This window comes from Neovison vison, chromosome 7 (assembly GCF_020171115.1).
Source record: "Neovison vison isolate M4711 chromosome 7, ASM_NN_V1, whole genome shotgun sequence".
Taxonomy (NCBI): domain Eukaryota; kingdom Metazoa; phylum Chordata; class Mammalia; order Carnivora; family Mustelidae; genus Neogale; species Neogale vison.
The window spans coordinates 80,605,219-80,627,698 of NC_058097.1; positions in this window are offsets into that span (position 1 = coordinate 80,605,219).

Sequence of the window (22,480 nt, forward strand, 5' to 3'; positions counted from 1 at the left end):
GCTGCACATTGGAAGTGCCTTCCGCTTGCCACTGAATTGAACCATAGCTTGTGTTTACAATTCTATCCTCACCCGGCTGGTCAACAGACCCACTTGATTTGGAACTCTGTAGCCACAACGCAGCATTCTGCCTTCCCTATACAAAGAAGTGCCTCGTGAGTCTGGCCAGAAGCCCCACATGAGGATCAATCTGCTTGTCCCTTGAGGGAACCCCAATTTATAGGTTGCCTGGCCACTAGTGCTCTGTGTGACAGAGCCTGAGCCTCGACCTAGTTTCAGTCAACAGAAAGTGCACCCCACATCTAGCGTGTGGGATTGCCATAGCCCAAGTATGTCATCTCTACCCATCCTTGGTATTCAGGCATGTGTCCCCAGATCTTGGCTGGAATCCCTGACAATGGGGGAACCTGAAGCACAATAGAGAACTTCTCCTTTCTCATGGCAAGAAACTTGGCTGTTGGGATGGGTGTCCGCCCTTCATGGGGTAGCCAGTTATAAGACCAATGAGACCACGCCCACTTCTGAGTGCCACCCTGGACTTAAACAGGCATTGTGACCCTCAGCCTGAGCATGCTTTCAAACAATCCGTCTCAGTTGCACCACCATGTTCCTGCATTGCATGCCTCGTATGCCCCTAGGCCCAAATCCTAACACTTGATGGGATGTACCAGACTCCCAGAAAAAGAGCCGGTCTATGGAATCCCTGTTTTGGGACACCCCTAAGATGGAAAACTGCACTCTTCCCTTCCCCCCAAATGCCATCAAACTATGAAGAGCCAGCAGGATCCATAGAGAGGAAAAGTCTCCCATGGACCCATGAGACCACACCTGCATTCTGAGGCCATACTGGACACACAATCCAGAGAGAAAAGCCTGTGCTACTGCCTTCCAGTCACCCTAATTAAATATCCTGACGAGCTGCACTCCAGGTCTACACATTGAACTGTGATCACATTTCCACAAAGTCGCTAACCCGAACTTGTGTTTCCAGACTTCTCTCCGAAATCCATGGTTCACATGCCCACCAGAATGGGATCTCTGGAGCTACACCAAAGAACTCTAGCTGCCATCCCCAAGGACACTGTGCATATCAGATTTGCCCACACCTTCCAGATTAGGAGAAACCTGTAAGACCCCTGAGCCCACCCCAATATTGATTGGACACTCTGGATGCAAATGCACAGTCTGAAACACCGTGACAGCCAAGTCAATGATTGTGAGCTAGAAGATTGAACCTGAAATGCCCCTCGGCTCTAAATGAAACCGCATTAGTTTTTCAGGCATCTGTCCTCAGGGGTCGGTTCCTGAATACCAATTTATGACACATCATGTGGTCCCTGAGCTACACGAAAGAACATCTCCTGTCCCCAGAAGGATACCGTGCCCTTTGACCTGTGCCAAACCCTCAGGGTAGGAGACTCCTGCATGCCACCTTAGCAACCAGCACATTCTAAGATCTCCATGGTAACAAACCAGCATTGTGGCCCATCTGCAGGAGATTCCATATCAACTCAAGGATTTGGACTTCTCCTCAGAGCCACCAGATCGAAACTGCCATGTTCCTCAGCTGCAATGGTTAATGGAGGCGTGCTTTCCAGGCATCCAGGCCGGAAAGCACTGGTTCACAAACTCTCCACATGGGCGAACCTAGAGCAAACAAAGCCGACTTCACCTGCCCAGTAGAAGGAAAACTTACTGTTTGGGGCAGCTCACAGCCCTCAGCGTGTGAACTCGTCCATGGCCTCTTGACGCCACCCCTCGATTAGTCGGTCATCATACAAACAAACTCAAGTGTGAGCAAACATATGACATCCACCCTTATTCCTGTGCTGGAAGACTCAAATAAGCCCTGCTCATTGGAACTGCCTTCCGCTTGCCACTGAATTGAACCATAGCTTGTGTTGACAATTTCATCCTCACCCCTCTGGTCCACAAGCCCTTTTGATAGGGAAATCTGGAGCCACAATGCAGCATTCTGCCTTCCCAATCGAATGAAGTAGTTCCGGGTGAGTGTGTCCAGAATCCCCACATGAGGATCAAACTGCTTGGCCCTCGAGTCAACCCCGATTTATAGGCTGCCATGGCCACTAGTGCTCTATTTGAAAGAGCCTAAGCCCCGACTGAGTTTCAGCAACCAGAGAGCGGGCCCCATATCTAGCATTTGGGATGATCATGGCCCAAGTACGTAATCTCTACCCATCATTTGTATTCAGGCACCTGTCCCCAGACCTTGACTGGAAACCCTGTCAATTGGGGAACCTGAAGCATAATAGAGAACTCCTCCTTCCCAAGGCAATAAACCTAGCTCTTGAGATGCATGTCAAACACTCAATGGGGAAGCCAGTTAAAGGACCGATGAGACCACTCCCACTCCTGAGTGCCGCCCTGTGCACAAACAGGCATTGTGACCCTCAATTTGGCCATGCTTTCAAACAATGCCTCTCAGTTGCTCCACCATGTTCCCACATTACAGGTCTGCTATGCCTCTAGGCACAAATCCTAAATTTGGTGGGATTTTCCCAGGTTCCCAGACCCAGATCCTGTCTCTGTAATCTCTGTTTTGGGGCTCCCCTAAGATGGAAAACAGCATTCTTCCCTTTCCCGAAAATGCCACCAAACTATGGGGAGCCACCAGGATCTATAGAGAGGAAATGACTCATATGGACCCATGAGAACACACCTGCATTCTGAGGCCATACTTCACACACAATCCAGAGAGAAATGCCTGTGCTACCGCCTTCCAGTCACCCTAATTACAGTTCCAGACGATCTGCCCTCCAGATCTATGCATTGGGCTTATGATCACCATGCCACCCACACTAATCTGAATTTGTGTTTGCAGAATTATCTACCTAGGCCATGGCACACATGCTCCCCAGAATGGGGTCTCTGGATCCACACCACAGGACTGTCCCTGCCATCCCTAAGGAAACTGTGCCCATCACAGTTGCCCAAACCTTCTAGATTAGGAGAAACCAGCAATGCCCCTGAGCCTACCTCAAGATTAGTGACCGCTCTGAATGCAATTGCGCAATCTGAGACACCCTGATAAACTACATCAAGGCAGACAGCCAAATCAATGGTCCTGACTCAGAATAGTGAACCTAATATGCCCCTAGGATGTCATTGGAACCATAGATTTGGTTTACAGACGTCTGTCCTCAGAGGTATGTTCTGGAATGCAAACATATGATACATCATCTGTTCCCTGGGCCACGCAACAGAACATCTCCTGTCCCCAGAAGGAAACCGTGCCCTTCCGTCTTTGCCAAAAGCCAGGGTAGTAGAATCCTGCACAGGGCCTTAGACACCAGCACGTTCTAAGATGCCCCTGGTAACAAACCACCATTGTGACCCATCTGCAAGAGATTCCATGTCAACTCAAGGACTCGGTAATTCACTCCAGAGACACCAGAACGAAGCTGCCATGTTCCTCAGCTGCAATGGTCAATGGGGTTGAGCTTTCCAGGCATCCATGCGGGACAGCTCTGCTACCCAACCTTTCCAGCCTTCCACTTGGCACTGAATTGAACCATAGCTTGTGTCTACAATTCCATTCTCACAGTACTGGACCACAAACCTTCTTGATAGGGAATTCTGGAGCCACAACGCAGCATTCTGCCTTCCCTATAGAAAGAAGTGCCTTGTGAGTCTGGCCTGAAACCTCACATGAGGATCAATCTTCTCGGCCCTCGAGGGAACCACAATTTATAGGTTTCCCTGGCCACTAGTGCTGTGTCTGACAGAGCCTGAGCTCCGACCTAGTGTCAGTCACCAGAGAGTGGGCCCCACATCTAGCATTTGTGATTGCCATGGCCCAAGTACGTCATCTCTACACATACTTGGTATTTAGGCTCCTGTCCCCAGACCTTGACTGGAATCCCTGCCAATGGGAGAACCTGAAGCACAAAAGAAAACTCCTCCTTCCTCATGGCAGGACATTTGGTTGTTGGGATGGATGTCCAACCCTCAAAGGGGGAACCAGTTATAAGAGCAATGAGACCACGCCTACTCCTGAGGGCTGCCTTGGGTGCAAAAAGACATTTTGACCCTCAGCCTGAGCATGCTTTCAAACAATTCCTCTCAGTTGCACCACCATGATCCCGCATTGCAGACCTCATATGCCCCTAGGCCCAAATCTTAACCCTCGGTGGGAAGTCCCAGACTCCTAGAACCCGGGCCCATCTCTGGAATCCCTGTTTTGGGGCACCCATAATATGGAAAACAGCACTCTTCCTTTCCCCGAAATAGCCACCAAACTATGGAGAGATGCCAGGATCCATAGACAGGAAAAGTCTCCCATGGACCCAGGAGACCACACCTGCATTCTGAGGCCATACTACACACACAGGTCAGAGAGAAAAGCCTTTGCTACTGCCTTCCAGTCACCCTAATTAAGTTCTGATGAGCTGCCCCCAGTTTTATGCATTGGGACTGTGATCACATCGCCACAAAGTCGCTAACCCGAATTTGTTTTTCCAGACCTCTCTCCCAAAACCATGGCTCACGTGCCCACCAGAATGGATTCTCTGGAGCCACACCACAGAACTGTGGCTTCTATCCCCAAGAAAAATGTGCATATCAAAGTTGCCCAAACCTTCCAGATTAGAAGAAATCTGTAAGGCCCCTGATCCCAACCCAATATTCCTGGCCACTCGGGACACAAATGCACAGTCTGAAACATCCTGATAGCCTACATCCAGAGAGACAGCCACGTTAATGATCGTGAGTTATTATATTGAACCTGAAATGCCCAAGTCCCTCCATGGCACCCCATTAGGTTTTCAGGCACCTGTCTTCAGGGGCCCCGACCAAGTTTTAGCCACCATATCTAGTATTTGGGATGGTTATGGTCCATGTACGTCATCTCTACCCCTCCTTGGTATTCAGGCACCTGTCCGCAGACCTTGGCTGGAATCCCTGACAATGAGAGAACCTGAAGCACAATAGAGAACTCCTCTTTCCCCATATCAATTAACATGGCTGTTGGGTTGGGGTCCAACCCTCAAAGACAGAGCCAGTTAGAAGACCAATGAGACCACACCCACTTCTGAGGGCTGCCATAAACACAAACAAGCATTGTGACTCTCAGTCTGAGCATGCTTTCAAATAATCCCTCTCAGTTTCACCTTCATGATCCCACATTGCAGGACTCATATGCTCCAAGGCCTAAATCCTAACCCTTGGTGGGATGTACCAGATGCCCAGAACCAGAACCCTTCTCTGGAATCCCTGTTTTGGGTCACCACTAAAATGGAAAACAGCACTCTTCCCTTCCCCGAAAAAGACACCAAACTATGGGGAGCCACAAGGATCCATAGAGAGGAAAAGTCTCCTTTCGACCCATGAGAACACACCTGCATTCTGAGGCCATCCTGGACACACAATCCAGAGAGAAAAGCCTGTGCTACCGCCTTCCAGTCACCCTAATTACAGTTCTAGACGAGCCGCCATTCAAGTCTGTGCATTGGGCCTGCGACCACCTTACCAATCACCCTAATCCGAATTTGTGTTTGCTGACTTCTCTACCTAAACCATGGCACACATGCCCTCCAGTATGCGGTCTCTAGAGCCATACCACAGGACTGTCCCTGCCATACGCAAGGAAACTGTGCACGTCACAGTTGCTCAAACCTTCTAGATTAGGAGAAACCTGCAAGGCCCCTGAGCCTACCACAGTATTGGCAGCCACTCTGAACGCAAATGCAGTCTGAAACACTCTGACCACCTACATCTAGGCAGACAGCCAAATCAATGGTCCTGAGTCAGAATTGAACCTAACATGCCCCTAGGATGTCATTGGAACACTAGATTCGGTTTACAGACATCTGTCCTCAGAGGCCTTTTCTGGAATGTGAAATTATGATACAACATGTTGTCCCTGGGTCATACAACAGATCATCTCCTGTCCCCAGAAGGCAACCGTGCCCTTCCATCCGTGACAAAACCCAGGGTAGTAGAATCCTGCACAGCGCCTTAGACACCAGCACATTCTAAGATGCCCCTGGTAACAAACCAGCATTGTGGCCGATCTGCAAGAGATTCCATGTCAACTCAAGGACTCCGTAATTTGCTCCAGAGACACCAGAATGAACCTGCCATGTTCCTCAGCTGCAATGGTCAATGGAGTTGAGCTTTCTAGGCATCCATGTGGTAGAGCTCTGCTACCCAAAGTTCCACATGGAGGACTCTGGAGCAAATAATCCAGACTCCTCCTCTCCCGTATATGGTAACCTTGCTGTTTGGATCAGCTCATAAACCTCAATGTGAAAACCCCTCCATGGTCTCTTGACACCACCCCTCCATTGTCATCATAGACACAAACTCCAGGGTTAGCAAATATCTGACATCCGCCCTTACTCAGGTGCTGGATATCTCAAATAAGCTGCTGCACATAGGAACTGCCTTCCACTTGTCACTGAATTGAACCATAGCTTGTGTTTACAATTCCATCCTCACCCGACTGGTCCCCAAACCCTCTTGATAGGCAATTCTGGAGCCCCAATGCAGCATTCTGCCATCCCTATTGAAAGAAGTGCCTGGTGAGTGTGGCCAGAAACCCCACATGAGGATCAATCTGCTCAGCCCTCGAGGACAAACCGATTTATAAGTTGCCCTGGCCACTAGTCCTGTTTCTGACAGAGCCTGAGCACCTACCTAGTGTCAGTCACCAGAGAGTGGGCCCCACATCTAGAATTTGGGATTGCCATGACCCAAGTACGTCATCTCTACCCATCCTTGGTATTTAGGCATCTGTCCCAGGACCTTTGCCAGAATCCCTGCCAATAAGGGAACCTGAAGCACAATAGAGAACTCCTCCTTCCTCATGGCAGGACATTTGGCTGTTGGGATGGGTGTCCAAACCTCAAAGGTGGAGCAAGTTACAAGACCAATGAGACCACGTGCACTCCTGAGGGAAGCCCTGGGCGCAAACTGCCATTGTGACCCTCAGCCTGAGCATGATTTCAAACATTCCCTCTCAGTTGCTACACCATTATCCTGCCCTGCAGGCCTCATATGCCCCTAAGACCTGAGAGGACTTACTAGAGGACAGGACTCAAGCTGAGGGTCACAATGAGTGTTTATGCCCTCCCAGCACTCAAGCATGGACGGTGCCTCATGGTGAACGCTGGTTTCTCCTACACTGAACGTTGGACAATATGCCAACCACAAGGTTTCTTGCCATGGGTAAGAAGGAGTTCTGATTTCTGCATCACGTTCACCCCTTGGCAGGGTTTGGAGTTAAGGTCTAATTTCTGAAGCCTGAAAAGCTATGTTGGGAAGAGATGATGAGCTAAGGCCATGGCATGTCTGATGTGCTCAGTGTGCGTCAGCTTTCTGGGTGTTGGTCAGGAGGTCCGGGCTCAGGCTGTGTTAGACAGCATATTAGTGCCCAGGTTAGACTATATAATTTGGGTACAGTAGAGTGCCTTGCAGGTCTATCCTCATTTGGGGTGTCTGGGTAACTCCATAGGGCAACATTTTTCTTCTGGAGGGCAGGCAGAGTGCTGCACTGTGGCTCTGGATATTCGAAACTTGAAGGCTCTGGGGCCAGGAGTGTGAGGACAGAATTCTGAGAACACAAGCTAGACTAAGGTTTCAGGGCGAGTACAAGGCAGGCACACTCTGCAGAGCTGAATCGAGATCTCGTGCATCTGAAGTCAGGGCGAGGATCAGACCTTGGCTCAGGTTGGAGTTCCTGTCCATGATTTCCCCTTCATAAAGTGTGGGGGGGGCATCACAAAGCCATCGAAGTTTTCCCATGTTGGGAGTTGTGAGATGTTCCAAATGCAAGGTTTCCTTCTGCAGGACATTTGAGACCATTTGGATGGCTTCAGGGCGTCCCTTACAGAATGACTCCAGAGCAGGGTTCTAAGGATGGATGCCTGGGCAGCCCGCCTCTCATTCCAATTATCTCCTAGCGACAAGATAGGTTCGATCTGCTGGCTCTGGGGCAGCAACCAAGAGGGCTGAGTTTCAATTGAATCTCCTTCGGATGGGTCCGAATGTGGGTTTGTGTCCATGGAGACCTTGGAATGGGGCGGTGGAACCCGGGTCCTGAAGGATTCTCCTAACCAGAGCTTTTGAGACAGCTCCAAAGAGCAAGTTTCCCATGTGGAGACACGTTTTGTTCTAATTGGTGCCTCAGGAACCCCCATATGCTGGTATTGGAAATCAGGCCTCTGAGGAGAGATGGCTGGAAACCAAACAAATGGATCTGATGAGGTCCTAGGGGCCTGTCTTCTCTGGGGACATCTGTCTCTGGGTCTGAGTGGAGGTAGTAGCTCAACTGGTGGCAGATAGTACCTGTTTGTCCCTGGTGGCCTACACATTTAAGATAGCCTTGGGGACGTTGGAGCTTTCTCCTAACTTGTTCTGATTTGTGCCACCCCGACATTCCACTGCCATCATTGACACAAAATATAGTGCCAAAAGCCTAAGCAAGCGCCTCACACTCGCCCTTTGTTCATATCTCCAAGAGTTCTCCTCAAGGTCTATAGACCATGCCTGCCATAACTACGTCCCCAAACCTAAGCCGAATTTTGCTTTCAGACTTCTGTCCCCAGAGCCCTGGCCAACACACCCTCTAGGCTGGGACCCCTGAAGCCACACCTCAGGACTGTACCTGATTTCTCCAAGGGAATTCTGCCCATTCCATTAGCCACAACCATACAGATTAGGAGAAACCTCCAAAAACCCTGAAGCCATCCCAATAGTGTAGGCAGCCCAGGACAAACAAGGACTATCTGACAAAGAGGGGTCATGTGACACACGCTGAGCAACTACCTCCAATATGACCTGTAGACTGATGGCCCCAGAGAATCGGATTAAACCGGCTGGGCCCCTAGGCCCTAATCGGACCCATTGCTTTGGTTTCCAGACATCTCTCCTCAGAGGCCTGGTTTCCAATACAAGCATATAGGGGTATTCCTGAGGCACTCGTCAGAACAAATCTCGACTCCACATTGGAAACGTACTCTTTGGAGCTCTGTCAAAACATCCAGTTGGGAGAATCCTTCAGGGCCCTGGACCACCGCCCCATTCCAAGGTTTCCATGGACACAAACGCACAATATGAGCCATTCTATGGAGAGTCCATTTCCACTCAACCCCCTTGGATGCTCCCCCAGAGCCAGCAGATCGAACCTGCCTTGTCGCTAGGAAATAATTGGAATGTGAGGCGGGAACAACACGCATCTATCATTAGAATCCTGCCCTGGAGTCATTCCGTATGGGACTTCCAGAAGCTATCCAACAGTTCTCGAGGGTCCTACAGAAGGAATCCTTACGGTTTGGAGCATCTCAAAATTCCCATTGTGGGAATACCTACATGGCCTCTTGAAAACCTCTCCCTTCATGAAGATGCCATCATGGACAGGAACTCCAACCTGAGCAAAAGACTGATCCACGCCCTGAGATCAGATGCATGAGATCCCGATTAAGTCTTCAGAGTGTGCCTGCTAGGCCTTCGCCCCGAAACCTAGGCCTAACTTGTATTCTCAGACTTCCATCCTCACACTCCTGGCCCACAAGCCTTCCAGTTTGGGAATTCAAGAGACACAATGCAGCACTCTCCCTGCCCCCAAGAAGGAAAACATTGCCCTATGGGACTACCCCGAAACCACAAATGAGGATCAACCTACATGCCAATCGACTGTACCCCAATTATACAGTCTACGCTGGGTACTAATGCCCTCTCTAACACAACCTGAGTCTGGACCTCCTGACCGACCCCCAGATAGCTGGCCGCACACTGAGCACATCAGACCCGACCATGGCCTTATGTCGTCATCTCTTCCCAACCTCGGTTTTCAGGCTTCAGAATCTATACCTTATCTCCAATCACTGCCCAGGGTTGAACATGATGCAGAAATCAGAACTCCTCCTTCTGCATGGCAAGAAACCATGTGGTTGGCATGTTCTCGAACGTTCAGAGTAGGAGAAACCAGCGTGGCCCATGAGGCCCCACCCATGCTTGAGGGCCAGGTTGGGCACAAACTCGCATTGTGACACTCAGCGTGAGCCCTGTCCTCAAGTAAGGACTCACAGTGGCTGGACCAGGAGCCAGCTTATGGGGCTTGCCATGTCCCTAGGCCCCCATTCTAAACCAGAGGTCGGGTTGTCCAGTCGCCCCTCCCCAGGGCTCTCCTCTGGAATCCGTCTTTTGTTGGGACACTTGAGGTAAAAACAAAACAAAACAAACAAACAAAACCAGAAAGGACTCCTCCCTTCTTAAAGAATGACCCCTAACTCTTGGGAATCAGTCAAATCGCCAGAGAGGGATTAACGTCCATGGCCAATGAAGCCACCTCAACATTCAATGGCCATTATTTATACAAAATCCAGACAAAAGGCTCAGCAAGCACCTCACACTTGCTCTTTGTTCATATTCCAAATAGTTCTCCTCAAGGTCTGTAGATCGGGCTTGCCATAACTCCGTCCCCAAACCTAATCCGAGTTTGTGTTTTCAGGCTTCTTCTGTCACCACAACCCTGGCCCACACTCCCTCCAGGATGGGGTCTCTGGAGCCACAACTCAGGACTGTGCTTGCCCGCTCCAAGGGAATTCTGCCCATTCCATTGGCCACAGCCGTAAAAATTAGAGGAAACTCCTAAATCCAAAGTTATCCCAATGGTGTGGGTTGCCCGGGACAAACAAGGGCAATCTGCCACCAGCTGAACAATTACCTCCACTCAGAACCATAGGCAGATATCCCCAGAGAAAAATATTGAACCCGACATGCCCCTAGGCCCTAATCAGATCAATTTCTTTGGTTTCCAGTCATCTCTTCCCAGAGGCCTGGTTTCCAATACCAGCATTTGGGTACTGATCAGAACAAATGTCATCTCCACAAGTTAAACGTGCTTTTTGGAGCTGTGTCAAAACCTCCAGTTAGGAGAATCCTTCAGGGTTCCAGTGCCACCACCCCATTCCAAGGTTTCCATGGACACAAACCCACATTATGACCTCTCCGCAGGAGAGTCCATTTCGACTCAGCCCCCTTGGTTGCTTCCTGAGACCCAGAAGATTGAAAATATCTTTTTGCTAGGAGACAATTGGAATGTGAGGCGTCCTGCCCAGGCATCCATCCTTAGAACACTGCTCTGGAGTCGTTTCCTATGGGACGTCCTGGAGCCATCCAACAGTTCTCAATTGTACCACAGAAGGAATGATTGTGGTTTGGAGCATCTCACAGTACCCATCATGGGAAAATTTCAATGGCCTCCTGATGTCCCCCATTTCCATGAAGGGGCCATCATGGACAGAAACCCATCTTGAGCCAATGTCTGATCCTCGCCCTGACTTCAGATGCATGAGATCTCAATTTAGCTCTGCAGAGTATGCCTGCCCTGCCCTCGCCCTGAAACCTAAGACTAGCTTGTGCTCTCAGATTTTCGTCCTCACACTCCTGGCCAAAATGCCCTCCACTTTGGGAATTCTGGAAACACAATAAAGAACTGTACCTGCTCTCCAGAAGAAAAGCTTTGCCCAATGGGGCTAACCAGAAACCTCAAATGCGGATCAACCTGCAGGCCACTAAACTGTACCCCAATTATACAGCCCACCCTGGACACTAATGCCCTGTCTGACACAGCCTGAGCCCAGATCTCCCGACCGGACATCTGGCCCAGACATCTGGCCGCACACTAAGTACATGGCACCCGCCATGTCCTGAGGTTGTCATCTCTTTCCAAACTCGATTTTCAGGCTTCAGAATCTAAATCACTGCCCAGTGGTGAACGTGATGCAGAAATCAGAACTCCTCCTTTCCCATGGCAAGAAACCTTGTGGTTGGCATGTTGTTGAACGTTCAGAGTAGGAGAAACCAGCGTGGCCCATGAGGCCCCACCCAGGCTTGAGGGGCAGGTTGGGCACAAACACGCATTGTGACCCTAAGAGGAAGCCCTGTCCTCAAGTAAGGCCACTCAGTGACTGGAACAAGAGCCCACATATGTGCCTTGCCATGCCCCAAGGCCCCCAGTCTTAACCAGAGGTCAAGTTTTCCAGTCGCCCCTCCCCAAGACTCTTCTCTGTAATCCCTCTTTTGGTAAGACACCTTAGGTAAAAACAAACAAACAAACAAACAAAAACAGAAAGCATTTCTCCCATCCCACAGAATGACCCCAATCTCTTGTGATTGGGCCAAATCCCCACTGAGGGAGAACCGTCCATGGCCTATGAGGCCACCTCGACATTCCACAACTATTTTTGACATTAAATCTAGATGCAAAAGTCTTAGCAAGCTCCTCACACTCGCCCTTTCTTCATATCACGAAGACTTTCTCCTCTTGGTCTGTATTTCAGGCCGTCCATACCTTTGTCCCCAACCCTAAGTTGAGTTTGTGTTTTCAGACTTCTGTCCCCACAGTCCTGGCCCACACACCCTCCAGGATGGGGACCCTGGAGCCACACCCCAGGACTGTGCCTGTCCTCTCCAAGGGAATTCTGCTTATTACTTTGGACACAATCTGACAGATTAGGAGAAACCTCCAAAGTCCCCAAGGCCATCCCAACAGTGTTGGGCACCCAGGACAAATGGGAGATCTGTCACAAGATGTGCAACAACCTCCACTCAGACCCATACACAGATATCCCCAGAGAAGAAGATTGAACCAGACAGGCACCTAGACCCTAATCTGATCCATTGCTTTTGATTCCAGGCATCTCTCCTCAGAGGCTTGGTTTCCAATACCAGCATATGTGGGTTCCTGGAGGTTTCAATCAGAACAAATCTCGTCTCCACATGGGAAACTTGCTCTTTGAATCCATGTAAAACCTCCAGTTAGGAGAAACCTTCAGGTACATGGCGCCACTGCTCCCGTCAAAGGTCTCCATGGACACAAACCACATTATGAACCCTCCTCAGTAGAGTTCATTTCAACTCAGCCCCCTCGGTTGCTCACCTAGAGCTAGCGATAGTACTTGCCTTATCACACTTAGATAATTGGAATGGGAGGCGGGCTGCCCAGGATTCCATCCTTAGAACCCTGCTCTGGTGTCATTCCGTAATGGACATCCTGGAGCCATCTGACATGTCTCGACTGTCCCGCAGAAGGAATCCTTGGGGATTGGAACATCTCACTACTCCCATCTTGGGAAAACCACCATGGCCTCATGGTGTGCCCCCCCCCTTTCGTGAAGGGGGGATATGGACAGAAACTCCAACCTGAGCCAAAGTCTGATCCTCATCCTGACTTCATATCCACAAGATTTCGATTCAGTTCAGCAGAGTGTGTCTGCCGTGCCCTCACTCCGAAACCTACGTCTAGCTTTTGTTCTCAGACTTCCATCATCACACGCCTGGGCCACAAGCCCTCCAGTCTGGGAATTCTGGAGCCACAACGCATCACTCTGCCTGCCCTCCAGAAAAGAAACGTTGCCCTATGGGGCTACCCAGAAACCCCAAATGCGGATCAACCTGCACCGCACTCGACTGTTCCCCAACTGTACGATCTAACCTGGGCACTAATGTGCTGTCTGAAACAGCCTGAGTCCAGACTTCCCGACCAACATCCAGACAGCTGGAGCCACACCTTAGGACTGTGCCTCCCCTCTCCACGGGAATTCTGCCCATTCCATTGGCCACAACCCTACAGATTATGAGAAAACTCCAAAAACCCTGAGACCATCCCAATAGTGTAGGCCTCCCGGGAAAAACAGTGGCGATAGGACGCAAGCTGAGAAATGACCTCCACTCAGAACCATAGACAGATGTTCCCAGAGAAGAAGTTTGAAGTGGACAGGCGCTAATAGGATCCATTGCTTTGGTATCCAGGCATCTCTCCTCAGAGGCCTGGTTTCCAATATAAGCTTATGGGGTTTCCTGAGGCAACAATCAGAACAAATCTCGTCTCCACATGAGAAACTTGCTCTTTGGAGCTGTGTCAATATCTCCGATTAGGAGAATCATTCAGGGCGCCTGCAACACTGCCCCATTCCAAGGTACCCATGGACACAAACCCACATTAAGACCGATCCACAGGAGAGTCCATTTCAACTCATCCCCCTTGGTTGATTCCCCAGAACCAGCAGATCAAATCTGCCTTGTCACTAGGAGACAATTAGAATGCGAGTTGGGTTGCCCAGGCATCCATAGTTGGAACCTTGCTCTTGAGAATTTCCTTATGGGACGTACTGGATCCATCCAACAGGTCTTGATTGTCCCACAGAAGAAATCCTTGCAGTTTGAAGCATCAGAAATTCCCACTGTGGGAAAGCCTCCATTGCCTCGTGATGCCCCCCCCCAATTTCATTAAGGGGCCATCATGGACATAAACTCCAACCTGAGCCAACGTCTGATCCTGCCCTGACTTCAGATGCACGAGATCTCGATTCAGCTCTTCAGAGTGTGCCTGCCATGCCCTCGCCTCAAAACCTAAGTCTAGCTTGTGTTCTCAGACTTCCGTCCTCACACTTCTGGCCCACAAGCCCTCCAGTTTGGCATTCCGAAGACACAATGCTGCACTCTGCCTGCCCTACAGAAGAAAAATGTTGCCTTATATGGCTAACCAGAAACACCAAATGAGGATCAACCTGCACAACACTTGACTGTACCCCTATTATAGAATCTAGCCTGGGCACTAAAGCCCTGTCTGACACAGCCTGAGCCCAGGCCTCCCAAACGACAACCAGACAGCTTGCCGCACAGTGAGCACATCAGAAACTCCATAGCCTTACGTCATCATCTCTTCCCAACCTCTGTTTTCAGGCTCCAGATACGACACCTTAACTCCCATCTCTGCCCAGGGGTGAGCGTGATGCAGAAATCAGAACTACTTTCCCATGGCCAAAAACCTTGTGGTTGGCATGTAGTCCAACGTTCAGTGTAGGAAAAACCAGCATGGTAAATGAGGCCCGGCCATACTTGAGGGGCGCCATGGGCACAAACAAACATTGGGGCCCTCAGTGTGAGCCCTGTCCTCAAGTAAACCCTCTCAGTCACTGGACCAACAGTTCGCATATGGGGCTTGCCATGCCCCTAGTGACCCAGTTTCAACCAGATGTCGAGATGTCTGGTCACACCTACTCAGGACTCTGCTCTGAAATCCCTCTTTGGTGGGACACCTGAGGTAAATAAATAGAGTAAAGCTCCTCCCATCCACTGAATGACAACAAACACATGGGATTGGGCCAAATCCTCAGAGAGAAAGACTTGTCTACGGCCCATGAGGCCACCTCAACATTCCATGGCCACCATTGACACAAAGCCCAGAGACAAAAGCCTGAGCAAATGCCTCACACTCGCTTTTTGTTCATAGCCCGAAAAATTCTTCTCAGGGTCGACAGATCATGTCTGTCATACATACGTCCCCACCGAAGCCAAGTTTGTCTTTTCAGACTTCTGTCCCCACAGTCCTGGCCGACACACCCTCCAGGCTGGGGCCCCTGGAGCCACACTTCAGGACTGTGCCTGTCCTCTCCAGGGGAATTCTGCCCATTCCATTGACCAAAACCCTACAGATTAGGAGAAAACTAAAATGACCCCAAGGCCATCCCAATAGTGTAGGCTGCCCAGGACCAACAGGGGAGATCTGTCAAAAGCTGAGTAATGACCTCCACTCAGACCCATAGACAGATATCTCCAGAGAAGAAGATTGAACCAGACAGGCACCTAGGCCCTAATTGGATCCATTACTTTTGTTTCCAGGCATCTCTCCTCAGAGACCTGGTTTCCAATAGCAGCATATGGGGGTTTCCGGAGGTACCAATCAGAACAAATCTCGTCTCCACATGGGAAACTTGCTCTTTGGAGCTCTCTCAAAAGCTCTAGTTACGATCAAACTTAAGGTCCCTGGAGCCACCGCCCCATTCCAAGGTCTCCATGGACACAAACCCACATTATGAACCCTCCTCAGGAGAGCTCATTTCAACTCAGCCCCCTTGGTTGCTCCCCCAGAGCCAGCAGAGCGAACCTGCCTTGTCGCTAGGAGACAATTGGAATGTGAGTTGGGCTGCCGAGGCATCCATCGTTGGAACCCCGCTCTGGAGAAGTTACTTACGGGGCATCTTTGATCCTTTTGACACGTCTCAACTGTCCCACAGAAGGAATCATTGTGGTTTGCAACATTACACACTCGTGCCGTGGGAACACCTCCATGGCTTCGTGATGCCACTACCTTCATGTAGGAGACATCATGGACAGAAACACCTACCTGAGGCAATGTCTGATCCTCGCCCTGACTTCAGATGAACAAGATCTCTATTCAGCTCTGCAGAGTGTGCCTGCCGTGCCCTCGCCCCCAAACCTAAGCCTAGATAGTGTTCTCAGACTTTCGTCCTCACATTCCTGGCCCACAAGCCCTCCAGTTTGGGAATTCTGGAAACACAATGCAGAATTCTGCCTGCCATCCAGAAGAAAAACTTTGTCCTATGGGGCTACCCTGAAACCCCAAATGAGGATCGACCTGCATGCCACTCGACTGTACCCCAATTATACAGTCTAGCCTGGAAAGTAATGTCCAGTCTGACACAGACTGAGCCCGGACCTTGTGACCAACACCCAGACAGCTGGCCGCACAATGAGCACATCGGACACACCATGGCCTTAGGTCATCATGTCTTCCCAACATCGATTTTCAGGCTTCAGAACTGAGACCTTATCTCCACTCACTGCCAAGCGGTGTACGTGATGCAGAAATCAGAACTCCTCCTTCCCCAAGACCAGTCACCTTGTGGTTGGCATTCTGTCTAACGTTCAGTTTAGGTTCTCCTAAACTCTCCAATGTGGCACATGAGGCCCTGGCCATGCTTGAGGGCTGCGATGGGCACAAACACACATTGGGACCCTCAGTGTGAGCCTTGTCCTCAAGTAAATCCTCTCAGGGGCTCTACCAAGAGCTCGCATATGGGGCTTGCCATTCCTCTAGTCCCCCTATCTTAACCAGATCTTGAGAAGTCTAGTCAACCCTACTCAGAGCTCTTCTCTAGAATCCCTCTTTGGTGGGACACATGGGGTTAAAAAAAATAGGAAAGGACCTACCACACAAAGAATGACCCCAAACACTTGGAATTGGGCCAAATCCACCGAGAGAAAAACTTGTCCATGGCCGTTGAGACCAGCCTGACATTCCACGGCCACCATTGACACAAAATCCGGAGTCAAAAGCCTGAAAAAGCGCCTCACACTCGCCCTTTGTTCAGAGCCCGAAAAATACTCCTCACAGTCTGTAGATCGGGCCTGCCATACCTATGTCCCCTTCCCAAGCCGAGTTTGTGTTTTCAGACTTCTGTCTCCATTGTCCTGGCCCACACAACCTCAAGGCTGGGGCCCCTCGAGCCACTCTTCAGGACTGTGCCTGTGCTCTCCAAGGGAATTCTGCTCATTACTTTCGACACAACCCTACAGATCAGGAGAAACCTCCAAAGTGCCCAGGCCATCCCAATAGTGTAGGACATCCAGGACAAACAAGGGCGATCTGACACAAGTTGAGCCACTACCTCCACTCAGACCCGTAGACAGATATGCCCAGAGAAGAAGATTGAAACTGACAAGCACCTAGGCCTTAATCAGATTCATTGCTTTTGTTTCCAGGCATCTCTCCTCAGAGGCCTGGATTCCAATACAGCATAGGCAGGTATCCGGAGGTACAAATCAGAACAAATCTCTTCTCCACATGGGAATCTTGTTCTATGGAGCTGTGTCAAAGCCCTAACCCTAACTGGAAGAGATTATGCTGAGTGAAATAAGTCAAGCAGAGAGAGTCAATTATCATATGGTTTCACTTATTTGTGGAGCATAACAAATAGCATGGAGGACAAGGGGCGTTAGAGGGGAGAAGGGAATTTGGGTGAATTGGAAGGGGAGGTGAATCATGAGAGACTATGGACTCTGGAAAACAATCTGAGGGGTTTGAAGTGGTGGGGGGGTGGGAGGTTGGGGTACCAGGTGGTGGGTATTATAGAGGGCACGGCTTGCATGGAGCACTAGGTGTGGTGAAAAAATAATGAATACTGTTTTTCTGAAAGTAAATAAATTGAAAAAAAAAGAGCTATTAAAAAAACCCTCCAATTAGGAGTAAAATAACTGGACAGAAATGGTCAGAAATTCCAAACTAAGCCAAAGTCTGATCCTCGCCCTGACTTCATATCCTCGAGATCTCGATTCAGCTCAGCAGAGTGAGCCTGCCATGCCCTTGCTCTGAAACCAGGCATCTATCCTCAGAGGCCTGGTTTCCAATACCAGCTTCTGGGGTTTCCTGAGGCAACAGTCAGAACAAATCTTATCTCCACATAGGAAACTTGCTCTTTGGAGCTTTGTCAATACCTCAGTTAGGAGAATCCTTCAGGGCGCTGGTGCCACTGCCCCATTCCAAGGTCTCCATGAACACAATCCCATATTATGACCAAACCTCAGGAGCATCCATTTCAATTCAGCCCCTAGGTTGCTCCTCCAGAGCCAGCAGCCCGAACCTGCCTTGTTGCTAGGAAACAATTGGAATGTGAGTTGGGGTGCCCAGGCATCCATCGTTAAAACCCTTCTCTTGAGAATTTCCTAATGGTACATCCTGGATCCATCCAAATGGTTTCAACTGTCCTACAGAAGGAATCCTTGCAGTTTGGAGCATCATACAATCCCACCATGGGAAAACCTCCATTGCCTCATGATGCCCTCCACTTTCATTTTTTTTTTCCCAATTTATTTATTTTCAGAAAAACAGTATTCATTATTTTTTCACCACACCCAGTGCTCCATGCAAGCTGTGCCCTCTATAATACCCACCACCTGGTACCCCAACCTCCCACCCCCCCGCCACTTCAAACCCCTCAGACTGTTTTTCAGAGTCCATAGTCTCTCATGGTTCACCTCCCCTTCCAATTTACCCAAATTCCCTACTACTCTCTAACGCCCCTTGTCCTCCATGCTATTGGTTATGCTCCACAAATGAGTGAAACCATATGATAATTGACTCTCTCTGCTTGACTGATTTCATTAATGGGAAATCATGGACAGAAACTCCAACCTGAGCCAACATCTGATTCTGCCCTGACTTCAAATGCACGAGATCTTGATTCAGCTCTTCAGAGTGTGCCTGCTGTGCCCTCGCCTCGAAACCTAAGCCTAGCTTGTGTTCTCAGACTTCTGTCCTCACACTCCTGGCCCACAAGCCCTCCAGACTGGCATTCCAGAGCCACAATGCAGCACTCTGCCTGCCCTCCATAAGAAAAACGTTGTCCTATGGGGCTACCCAGAAATCCCAAATGAAGATTAACCTGCAATCCACTATACTATACCCCAATTATACAGCCTAGTCTGGGTACTAATGCCCTGTCTGACACAGCCTGAGCCTGGAATTCGCGATCTACACCCAGACAGCTGGCTGCACACTGTGCACATCGGACCTGCCATGGCCTTAGGTCGTCATCTATTCCCAAACTTCGTTCCCAGGCATCAGAACCTAGACATTATCTCCAATCACTGCCCAACGTTGAATGTGATACAGAAATCAGAACTCCTTGTTCCCCATGGCCAGAAAACTTGGGGTTGGCATATTGCCCAACGTTCAGTGTAGGAGAAAACAGCATGGCCCATGAGCACCCACCTATGCTTGAGGGCCGCCATGGGCACAAACACACATGTTGACCCTCAGCATCAGCCCTAACCTAAAGTAAGGACTCTCAGTGACTGGACCAAGAGCTCGGATATGGGGTTTGCCATGCCCCTAGTCTCCCTATCTTAACCAGAGCGCAAAATGTCTAGTCACCCCTACTCAGGGCTCTGCTCTGGAATCCATCTTTGGTGGGACACCTGAGGTAAAACAAAAACAAAAACAAAAACAAAACAAAACAAAAAACACAGAAAGGACTCCTCCCATCCAGACTGACCCCAAACACTTGGGATCGGGCCAAATCCTCAGAGAGAAAGACTCTTCCATGGCCCATGAGGCCAGCCCGACATTCCACAGCCACCGTTGACCCAAAATCCAGAGACAAAATCCTGAGCAAGTGCCTCACACTCACCCTTTGTTCATAGCCCAAAAAATTCTCTCAGGATATAGATCAGGCCTGTCATACATAGTCCCCAATCCTAAGCCGAGGTTGTGTTTTCAATCTTCTGTCCCTACGATCTTGGCCCACATACCCTCCAGGCTGGCACCCCTGGAGCCACATCTCAGGACTGTGCCTGCCCTCTCCAGGGAAATTCTTCCCATTCCATTAGCCACAATCATACAGATTAGGAGAAACCTAAAATGTCCCTGAGCCATCCAATATTGTAGGCCGCCCATGGCAAACAGGGACTATCGGTCAGAAGCTGAGCAACTACATCCATTCACACCTGTAGACAGATATCCCCAGAGAAGAAGATTGGAACAGGCACCTAGACCCTAATTGGATCCATTGCTTTGGTTTACAGGCATCTCTACTAGAGTCCTTGTTTCCAATACAAGCATATAGGTTCTTCCAGAGGTGCCAATCAGAACAAATCTCGTCTCCACACGGGAAACTTTCTCTTTGGAGCTGTGTCAAAACCTCCAGTTGAGAGAAATCATCAGGTCCCCGGTGCCATGGCCCCATTCCAAGGTCTCCATGGACACAAACCCACATTATAACCCATCCTCAGAAGAGTCCATTTCAACACAGCCTCCTCGGTTGCTCCCCTAGAGCCAGAAGACTGAACCTGCCTTGTCAAAGGAGACAATAGGAATGTGAGGCATGATCTCCAAGCATCCATCCTTAAAACCCTGCTCTGGCGTCATTCCGTATGGGACGTTGTGGAGCCATCTGACAGGTCTCGACTGTCCCACAGAAGGAATACTTGCCGATTGATGCATCTCACAACTCCCATCATGGGAAAACCTCCATGGCCCCATGATGCCCCCCACCTTCATGAAGGGGCCATCCTGAGCAACAACTTTACCCTGAGCCAAAGCCTGATCCTGACTTTGGATGAACGATATCTCGATTTAGCTCTGCAGAGTGTGCCTGCCGTGCCCTTGCCCAGAAACCTAAACCTAGCTTGTGTTCTCAGACTTCCTTCCTCACACCTCTGGCCCACAAGCCCTCCAGTTTGGGAATTTTGGAGCCACAATGCAGCACTAAGCCTACCCTCCAGAAGAGAAACGTTGCCCTATGGGGCTACCCAGAAACCCCAAATGAAGATCAACCTGCACGCCATTGAACTGTAATATGATTATACAGTCTTCCCTGGGCACTAATGCTCTGTCTGACACAGCCTGAGCCCGGACATCCCGACCGACAACCAGACACCTGGGGCCGCACCTCAGGACTGTGCCTGCCCTCACCAAGGGAATTCTTCCCATTTAATTTGCCACAGCCCTACAGATTAGGAAAAACCTCTGAAGTCCCCAAGACCACCCTAATAGTGTTGGCCTCCTGAGACAAACAGGGGCTATCTGACACAAGCTGAGCAATGACCTCCACTCGGAACCGAAGACAGATATTGTCAGCGGAGAATATTAAAGTGGACAGGATCCTAGGCCCTAATTGGATCCATTGGTTTGGATTCCAGGCATCTCTCCTCATATGCCTGGTTTCCAATACTAGTTTGTGGGGGTTCCTGTGGCACCAATCAGAAAGAATCTCATCTCCACATGGGAAACATGCTCTTTAGAGCTGTCTCAAAACCTCAGGATATGAGAATCCTTCAGGGCAACTGAGCGACTGCCCCATTCCAAGGTCTCCATGGACACAAACCCACATTAGGACCAACCTCAGTAGAGTCCATTTCAATTCAGCCCCCTCAGTTGTTCCCCCAGTGCCAGCAGATCAAACCTGCCTTGTGGCTTGGAGACAATTGGAATGCAAGTTGGGCTGCCCAGGCATCCATTGTTAGAACTCTTGAGAAGTTCCTTATGGGACGTCCTGGATCCATCCAACAGGTCTCGACTGTCCCAAGAAGGAAACCTTGTGGTTTGGAGCATCAGACAATCCCACCATGGGAAAACCTGCATGGGCTCATGATGCCCACCACACCTTCATTTAGGGAACACCGTGGACAGAAACTCCAACCTAAGAAAACGTCTGATCCTCACCCTCACTTCAGATAGACGAGATTTCGATTCAGCTCTGCAGAGTGAACCTGCCGTGCCCTCGCTCTGAAACCTAAGCCTAACTTGTGTCCTCAGAATTCCGTCTTCAAACTCCTGGCCCGTAAGCCCTCAAGTTGGGAATTCTGGAGCCACAATGCAGCACTCTTCCTGCCATCCAGAAGAAAAACGTTGCCCTTTGGGGCTACGCAAAAACGCCAAATGAGGATCAACCTGCAGGACACTCGACTGTACCCCAATTAACAGTCTAGCCTGGGTACTAATGTCCTGTCTGACACAGCCTGTGCCCGGACCGCCTGACCGACACCCAGACAGCTGGCCGCACACTGAACACATCGGACACGCCATGGCCTTAGGTCGTCATCTCTTCCCAACCTAGATTTTCAGGCTTCAGAACCTAGACCTTATCTCCCCTGACTGCCCAGTGGTGAACATGATGCAGAAATCAGAACTTTTCCTTCCCCATGGCCATAA